Below are 9518 nucleotides of genomic sequence, written 5' to 3'. Positions count from 1 at the left end.
AATCAAAATCAACTTCCTTCAAACTTGTATTTCCCTTAATCTTGGCTTTGCCTATCCAAATCCCAATTAAATTTACTTCATGAACCTCAACTCTGGGATCAATTTTTATCATTAATTAATTAAATCTTTTGTCATTTGCTGAAATTTTAGTAAATTAGTATAGTGCTTAGAATTTTAATTGCTTAATTCATTATAATTTCCTTATTTTCCCAATTTAATTTGCTGCACCTCTTACTCTATTTTTGGCACAAATTATCGATAGCCCAAATAATTATGACTTTTATAGTTTGGTACCCAAACAACAATTCTCTGTGGGACAATATCTTTTCTTTACTACTTGAACGACCCGTATACTTGTGGAGTACGCAACCAAGTTTTTGGCACTGTTGTCGGGGAATTGTTTTGTTTGATATTAGACGATTGATTGTTTGGTTAATTTGAGAATTTTATTTTTTATTTTAATTTCTCTTCTTTATCATTTTACTTTGAGATTTTCTTATTTTGGTTTTTCAGGTACATATCTTTTATATGAGAAGAACAAAAAGTGTAGAAATTGATTTAATTTTTGATCCTGAGATTGAAAAGATAGCTAAAGCTTTAAGAGCAGAGTCAAAAAGACGAAAAACTGAACTCAGAATTCAAAGACAGCAAGAGCAACATTAAGAGCAACAAGTGATAGAAGCTATGACAAACAACAACAGATCAATTAAGGATCATGCTTTTCCTAATTTTGGAGATTTTAGACCAAGTATTACAAGGCCTAGAGTGGAAGCAAACAACTTTGAGTTGAAGCCCTCACTTTGTCAAATGGTTTAACAATCACATTTTGGGGGAGGTCCTACTGAGAGTCCACATGTGCACCTTGCACATTTTCTTGAAATTAGTGACATGCTGAAGATAAATGAAGTGTCAGATGATGCCATCTGACTGAGATTATTTCCTTTTTCTGTAAAGGATCGTGCTAGGGAGTGGTTGCATTCATTACCTCCGGGTTCAATAACTACTTGGGATGAGTTGTCACAAGCTTTCTTGGCTCAATACTTTCCTCCTAGCAAGACTGCAAAATTGAGAAATGAATTAACTTCTTTCAGACTAAGGGATAATGAGAGTCTCTATGAAGCTTGGGAGAGATATAAGAATCTTCAAAGGAGATGTCCACATCATGGAATCCCTAGATGGATGCTGGTTTAACATTTCTACAATGGTGTTTCTCCAGCAATTAGAAGTATAATTGATGCATCTTCAAAAGGTGATCTTATGGAGAAGTCAGAAGATGAAGCCTATTCAGCATTGGATAAAATTGATTACAATAATTATCAATGGAGCTGTGAAAGAAATGAAATGAAAAAGTCACTAGCTGGTGTATATGAATTAGATGCCATGAGTATGTGCAATGCCAAATTTGATGCTTTGACTAGAAAATGGATAAGTTAAGCATCATGGTTGACTCATCAATTGGAGGATCTAGTCATACAGAAGATGTTGGTACGGGAAATATGCATTGTGTCAATGATTTTTCTCCCCATGGGCAAGAGTTTGGAAATGAGCAAGTTGATTTTGTTGGGAATTACAATCAGAAACTAGTTGGTAATCCTTTTTTTGCTACATATAATCCAACATGGAGGAACCACCCTAACTTTTCTTGGGGAGGTTGAAAAGGGCAACAACAGAATTATCAACAACCTCCTAATTTTCAGCAACAACAGTAAAATTTTCAGCAACAACAGAGTACCACCTGGATTTCCACCACAAAGGAATCAAAATGCACCTATTCCACAACCACCAATTCAATCTTTAGACCAAGATTCAATTTTTAAGTCTATGATGGAGAATTTTTTAACTGCTCAATAGAAACAAGGAGAAATGATTCGATAATTAACTTCAAGGATAGACCAGCTTGCCACTCATAATAGGATGTTGGAAAACCAAATAGCTCAACAAGCAAGCTCTTCCAGCAAAGCACAAGAAAAACTTCCAAGTCAACCAGAGAATCCTAGAGAACATTGCAAGGCAGTGATCCTAAATAGTGGGAAAATTTTGGGAGAAAAAGAGAAAGATAAGGTAGAAGAGGAAAAGAAGAAAGAAGATGAAGACAAAAATGAATCTATTCTGAATCATGATGAAGTTAATGAGGAAGCAAACAGGAAGAAGGAAATTGAAAAAGAAGAAGAGGAAAAGTATGTGCCTCCACCACCATACAGGCCACTATTGCCATATCCTCAGAGGTTTCAGAAAGCAAAGCTAGATAAGCAGTTTGGGAAATTTTTTGAAGTTTTGAAGAAGTTATACATCAACATTCCATTTACAGATGCAATTTCTCAAATGCCCTCATATGCTAAATTCCTGAAAGAAATTTTGTCAAACAAGAGGAGATTAGAAGATTATGAAACTGTGGCATTAACAGAGGAGTGTAGTGCTCTCTTAAAAAATAAACTTCCACCAAAATTGAAGGATCCAGGGAGTTTCTCTATTCCTTGTCACATTGGGGATACTAGTATTGAAAAGGCATTATGTGATCTTGGAGCTAGTGTAAGCTTGATGCCACTCTCCATTTGTGAAAAGCTAAAGGTAGGAGATTTGAAGCCGACCACCATTTCTTTGCAACTAGCTGATAGATTTATCAAATATCCAGTGGGAATTTTGGAGAATGTGTAACACCCTCCCGGTAGCAACTCCGTACATTCCACTGTTCCGGTGACCAGTGTCGGTCCGGACAGCTAGAACGTCCGGAAAAATATTTAAACTTAAGTGAGGGACCATAATCAACTCAAATATTAATAAGAAAAATTTAGTAAAAATTTTAGAAATAAAATAAAACTGAGTTAAACGAGCCGGTGCCCTAGCGATGGGTAACCTAGAGGGAAGTTGCGGTTCTCGCAACTAGGAGCCCTAGACCCAGGGGAAAAATCATAAAATAATTATTGGGACTCCAGAGAAGGGTCATTGAGGTTCCTATGGCATTAGAATGCCAAGAAAATATTTAGAAAAATTTTTCAATCAGTACAGACAATTTTGACCCGTTAAGCCAAACGGAGGGCATTTTGGTCATTTCGCCTTCAGAGGTGATTTTTGGCCTACTTGTCCAGTTAAGTAAATAATTATTATGACATAAAATATGAATAAACATTACTAAAAATTAAATTGAAAATGAGTAGTGAAGAAAAGAAAAGAAAATGAGAAAAAAGGCTTAATTATGACATAATGTGATGTCATTAAAAGCTATAACCAATCACCTTTAAACAACCAATTAACTAACTAATAAAAGAGACAAATTGAGACCAAAATAAATCAAAAAGCCAGCAGCCATCTCCTTCCCCAAAACCAGCCGAAACCTAGCTTGCCCAAACCTCCATTGATTTTGCAACAAAAGCTTCATTTCCCTCTTGTTTACACTACTAAACCCTAAACACTCGTCATTAAAACTTGTCCACTCATCTTGGGAAAGTGTTTGGAAGCCCTAAGGAAGGAAACATGATGGAGTGTTTTGATGGACTTAAAGTGGATTAGAGATCATGTTTAAAGCATATATACATGTGGTTAGTGAATGAGTTAGTAATTAAGGTATGTTGTGAAAACTTATAATGGAAACTAGGGTTTTGAGAAGTGAAAATTTGACTTGGCTTAGGAAATTGTTAGAGAAAATTTTAATGGTCAATTAGTGACTATTTTAGGTAAGTTGACCATAATTTGGACTGAAATATAGCATGGCAAAGTGAATGAGTATGCTGCCTAGTGAGTGCAGTAGGGTGGCTGTGATTCCAGCCCACTTAGACAGCCATAACTTTGGTTGTGTAGGTCCAATTGGTGTTTGGCCAATTGGATATGAAACTAGACTTATAATGGCACAATTTTTCTGAAGAAACCATGCCCAAAAGACCAAAGCAAGTGGACCAAAAGTTGGCCCCAATCCGGATACCCTGCAACAGCACCTGCAGAAATGACCAAATGAACAGTAACTGTTCATTTGGCCATAACTCACTGTGGATATGGTCAATTGACATGAAATTTTTACAGAAACAAGTTAAGACATAGAAAAACAACTTTCATGAAGAAACCTACCCCAAATTATGGCCAGAACCTATTCAAAAATGCAATCACAGTCACTGTTCATGGTACTGTAGATTTGGTAATTCTGCAGTTTTGGCAATCCGGCCAGCTGTGGTTTTTGGACCATATCTAGAGTTACAAAACTCCAAATGGAGTGATTCAAAAAAGGAAATTCAACTAGACAAAATAAGGAACAACTTTCATGTTTACCATTTCCTCAAATTCCCACTGCAACAGGGCCCAATAGAACAGTAAAGTTGGGTCACAAAAACTGAAAATTTTGCTCTCTAGGTTTTAGGTTTGGAAATGGATTTAGGGGTTAATTCCAACAAGTTTTAAATGCAAAATGTGGTATGTTGGGAGTGTCAAAACCAATATACCTATTTTCTATCCAAAAGTCAACATTTTTGTTGACCAATGGGGTGAATAGTGGCACCAAAACTTGAAATTCACAAATTAAAGAATTTAAAAGTTTCAAATGCCTTAGTATACCTAACAAGATTGGTTTGGATAGTTTGGCATGCCAATAGGGTTCAGTTAGCGGTACTGCACATGGCAATATGCCATTCTGTGATTTTATGGCTTTTAGCCATTCTGACCTTGTATTGAGCTTTGGCCCTGTGCCTGATGTTATCACAGCTTGTTAGCTGTTATGTTGCACACCGGGAGATGCATATGTGACCGATGGTGTGACGGCCCGAGGTACTTGATATCCAGTCCAGTCATCTAGTGTAGGTTACTTGGGCAACCAAATGAATGAAAGTGGACAAAGTTAATGATATACAAATTCAAAACAAATAAAACATATACATTCACTACATATTTATTTTCTGCTATTTTCTTTTATTTTATTATTGCACCACTAAGCATTATTGCTTAGCGCGTTGCTTTTGCCACGCGTAGGTACTGGAGATACTGATCGTGAGCCCAGTAGACCGCAGACTGGGTGAGTCCATCCTGCAGTTTGCACAGTGTCCGTGTCACCTCACCACCTACAGTGCATTGGTAGGGCACTAGGTGTCATTTTGTCATTTTGTAACTAAAATTTTATTTTCTCTTATGTATTTAGAATTATGTAATGTATTTTGATGTTCATGTAAATTATGAAAATTGTATTTGTGAATGGAAAAGTAAATATCTAATTGTGATTTATACTTGATTATCACTTGTGATGGATGATTGAGAAGTGAAATTGAGGAATGTTGTTGAGATTTTGATATTGGAGTTTGAGATGATGAGACATGAATATTGGAAGTGTTTTTCACAAGTTCCGAAGAACTGTTTTCTCCATTTTTAGCCGGCACTCTGCCGGATTTTCTTTAAAATTTTCGGAACCTCAAATAAATAATACTTTTGATAAATGGCTTAAATAAATTATATTTCATAAACTATATTCAAAATTATGAAAAAAATTAATTAAGGTAAAATAGAGTGTGCCGGTATACCGTGTGACATATCTTACTTGGATATACTGTAGCCGGGTAAGGGGTGTCACATTTAGTGGTATCAGAGCACGGTTTAGGCGTTTCTGGGCCTAGATTGAGTCCATACCATGCATTGCATTTGTAAGAGTCGAGGTGACACTAATGCAGATCTGTTTGTCTTTCTTATTTTGAATAGGATATGGACCCTTCATCACAGAGAGCAGTCGAGGAGGAGGTGGAGAGTCATGCTCCACTGCGGCAGTGAGACGGGGGTAGGGAGAACCTACTCCACCGGCTCAAGCGAGCACCTCGGCCTCCACGAGCCATGTTCCGACAAATGGCTGGAGTAATGCCACCACCACCACCACCGGCTCCACAGTAAATCACACGGAAAGGCTAAGAAAGTTTGGAGCGGTGGACTTTTCGGTAAGAGAAGATGATTACATTGCGGTAGAATTGGTTGAATGAGCAGTGAGTTCTAAAACAACTCCACTGCACTCCAGAGCAAAACCTGGAAGGTGCCATATCTTTGTTGCAAGATGATGCCTATGAATGGTGGGATAATGTGTCCAGTGAAGTGCAGCCAGAAGCTATAACTTGGGACTTCTTTCTCTCCGAATTCAAGAAGAAATATGTGGGTACTGTATACCTGGAAGAGAGAAGAAGAGAGTTTATTAACCTGAGGCAGAGACAGTTGTCAGTGGCCGAGTATGAGAAGGAATTCATCCGATTAAGCCGCTATGGAAGGGAGATAGTCCCTAATGAAGCTGAAAGATGTAAGAGATTTGAAGAGGGACTAAATGACAACATAAAGATTCAGCTCACTGCCTTGGGAATCACAGAATTTACCAAGTTAGTGGAAGCTGCAATAAAGGTTGAAAAAGTAAGAATAAGTGAGCAGACCAGAAGAGATAGACAGCAGAAGAGGGGCCCGGGTCAGTCTAGCTCATCTCCTGCACTTGGGAAGAAGTTCAAGGGTCCACCTGCATAGAGTTCGGGTCAGCCACAAGGTCAGGGTCAGTCTCAGGGGCCCAGGCCTCAGTTTACCCCTAGGAGAGGTCAGTCCACACCATCAGTGGGCAGCTCTCCAGGGATGGGGTTCAGGGGACCAGCCCCAGCAACTTCTGCATGTCCACACTGCCTGAAATGGCATAAGGGGGAGTGTTGGAGAGTGACTGGTGCCTGCTTAAGGTGTGGGTCGACAGAGCATCAGTTAAGGAACTGTCCATGTAGAACTACTACAGCTGCTCCAACACAAGCAGACAAACCTGCTCCTGCACCACAAAGGGGTAGGAAATCTGGTAAATCTGAAGCTGTGGGACCATCACAGAGGCCTGCGTCTGAGCCAGCAGAGAGGCCTGACAGCAGACCACCTGCCAGAGCTTATGCTATTAGAGCTCAGGAGGAGCAAGATGCCCCGGACGTTATCAGGGGTACGTTCTCCCTCTACAATACATCTGTGCATGCATTGGTGGATCCAGGATCCACTCATTCATACATCTGCATCAACTTACCCGTAGAAAGGGGGATACTAGTAGGGGAGAGTGACCAAGACATTCTGGTCACTAATCCATTGGGCCACAGTGTAGTGGTGAACAAAGTATACAAGCGTTGCCCGTTAAGGATTTAGGGGTATGAATTCTTGGCAGACCTGATTGAGTTGCCTTTCCATGAGTTTGACGTGATTTTGGGAATGGACTGGTTGTCACGTCATCATGCAATAGTTGATTGCAAATTGAAGAGAATTTCTTTGAAAACTCCTGAGGGTAATGAAATTACAGTTGTGGGGGAAAGGACAGATTTCTTGTCCAATGTCATCTCTGCCACAGTTGCAAGAAGAATGATGAGAAAAGGCTGTGAAGCCTACCTAGCACATGTGGTGGATACTAGGCAGGCTAAGCCAAACTTTAGTGATATACCCACAGTAAGAGACTTCCCAGAGGTATTTCCTGAAGAATTGCCTGGTTTGCCACCAGAAAGGGAAGTTGAATTTGCTATTGAGACACTGCCGGGTACAGCACCCATTTCCATTGCTCCTTATAGGATGGCACCCACTGAATTGAGGGAGTTGAAAACTCAGTTGCAAGAGTTGCTAGATAAGGGGTTTATACGCCCCAGTGTGTCACCATGGGGAGCTCCAGTGCTGTTTGTGAAAAAGAAGGATGGGACTTTGAGGCTATGCATTGATTACCGGCAGTTGAATAAAGTGACTGTGAAGAACAAATATCCGTTGCCTAGAATTGATGATCTGTTTGATCAGTTGAAGGGAGCAGGAGTATTTTCTAAAATTGATCTCAGATCAGGGTATCATCAGTTGAGGGTGAAGGATGCAGATGTTCCAAAGACTGCATTTAGGACCCGATATGGGCATTATGAGTTGCTAGTGATGCCCTTTGGCCTAACAAATGCACCAGCGGCATTCATGGACCTTATGAACCGTATCTTCCATCCATACTTAGATCGGTTCGTAGTGGTCTTTATTGATGATATTTTGGTGTATTCCAAGACCAGGGAAGAACATTATGAACATTTGAGGATTGTTCTGCAAACCTTGAGAGAAAAGAAGCTGTATGCTAAGTTGTCCAAGTGTGACTTTTGGTTGAATGAGATTGCATTCCTTGGACACATAGTGTCAGCTGATGGGATTAGGGTGGATCCTAAGAAAATAGAAGCAGTAATGGAATGGAAGCCTCCCAGGAATACAACTGAGGTCAGAAGCTTCTTGGGGCTAGCTGGGTATTACAGAAGATTTGTGAAGGGATTTTCCTTAATAGCTGCTCTAATGACCAAGTTGTTACACAAGAATGTCAGATTTGACTGGAATGACAAGTGTCAGACTAGTTTTGAGAAGTTGAAGGCTATGTTGACAGAGGCACCAGTGTTAACTGACCAGGTGTCGGAAAAGACCGTGGTCTCTGGTGATGCCTCTCATAATGGGTTAGGGTGTGTATTGATGCAAGAGGGGAAGGTGGTCGCCTATGCTTCCAGGTAGCTAAGGCCACATGAACAAAATTACCCTACCCATGATCTAGAGCTTGCAGCAATTATCTTCACACTGAAGATATGGAGGCATTACTTATATGGTGAAAAGTGCTACATTTACACAGACCACAAAAGTCTGAAATATTTGCCAACCCAGAAGGAGCTCAACCTTAGACAGAGACGATGGATTGAGTTCCTAAAGGATTATGATTGTGTAATTGACTACCATCCTGGGAAGGCAAATGTAGTTGCTGATGCTTTGAGCAGAAAATCCATGACAGCTTTGAGATCATTGAATGCCCGTCTAACTTTGGTTCGAGATGGAGCTATTTTGGCTGAGTTGGAAGTGAGGCCAAACCTACTACAGCAGATTTTAGATGGGCAAAAGGCAGATGAAAAGTTAATGGCTATTATGAGCAAAATCTCAGAGGGAAAAGCAACTGACTATGAGGTGAAGGCAGATGGGTGTCTGTATTACAAAGGAAGACTGTGTGTACCAGATGATGGGGAACTGAAGGCCAATATTCTGAAAGAGGCACACACCAGTGTATATGCTATGCACCCAGGAAGTACAAAGATGTATCATGATTTGAAGCTTCAGTATTGGTGGCCTGATATGAAGAAGGACATAGCTGACTATGTGACTAAATGCTTGACATGTCAGCAAGTCAAGGCAGAACATCAAGTTCCATCGGGTTTGCTACAGCCTATACACATACCTGAATGGAAATGGGATCGGGTCACCATGGATTTTGTAAGTGGTCTACCTCTCACCCAGAAGAAACATGATGCAGCATGGGTAATAGTGGATAGATTGACCAAGTCAGCACACTTTCTGTCAGTTAGAACTGACTACTCACTGGAGAAGTTAGCAAAATTGTATATCAGTGAGATAGTTAGACTGCATGGAATTCAACTTTCCATCATATCTGATCGAGACCCAAGGTTTACATCGAGATTTTGGAAGAAGTTGCATGAGTCCTTGGGTACACAACTCCACTTCAGCACAGCTTTCCATCCTCAAACGGATGGGCAATCAGAAAGAGTAATCCAGGTAAACAATTG

At 39.9% G+C, this 9518-nt stretch overlaps 1 non-coding gene across 1 annotated transcript; it reads right to left on the bottom strand.

The window, feature by feature from the left end:
- Nucleotides 1–1062: 1062 nt before the first annotated feature.
- LOC131172457 (small nucleolar RNA R71) lies at nucleotides 1063–1169 on the bottom strand. Its single transcript, XR_009142934.1, has one exon. It is a non-coding gene; the product is annotated as a small nucleolar RNA R71 (small nucleolar RNA).
- Between the last annotated feature and the right edge of the window lie 8349 nt (nucleotides 1170–9518).

This window comes from Hevea brasiliensis, chromosome 13, assembly GCF_030052815.1.
Source record: "Hevea brasiliensis isolate MT/VB/25A 57/8 chromosome 13, ASM3005281v1, whole genome shotgun sequence".
NCBI classification, from domain to species: Eukaryota; Viridiplantae; Streptophyta; class Magnoliopsida; order Malpighiales; family Euphorbiaceae; genus Hevea; species Hevea brasiliensis.
Note: the sequence above shows the minus strand (reverse complement) of the source record. Positions and strands in the feature narration are given on the sequence as shown.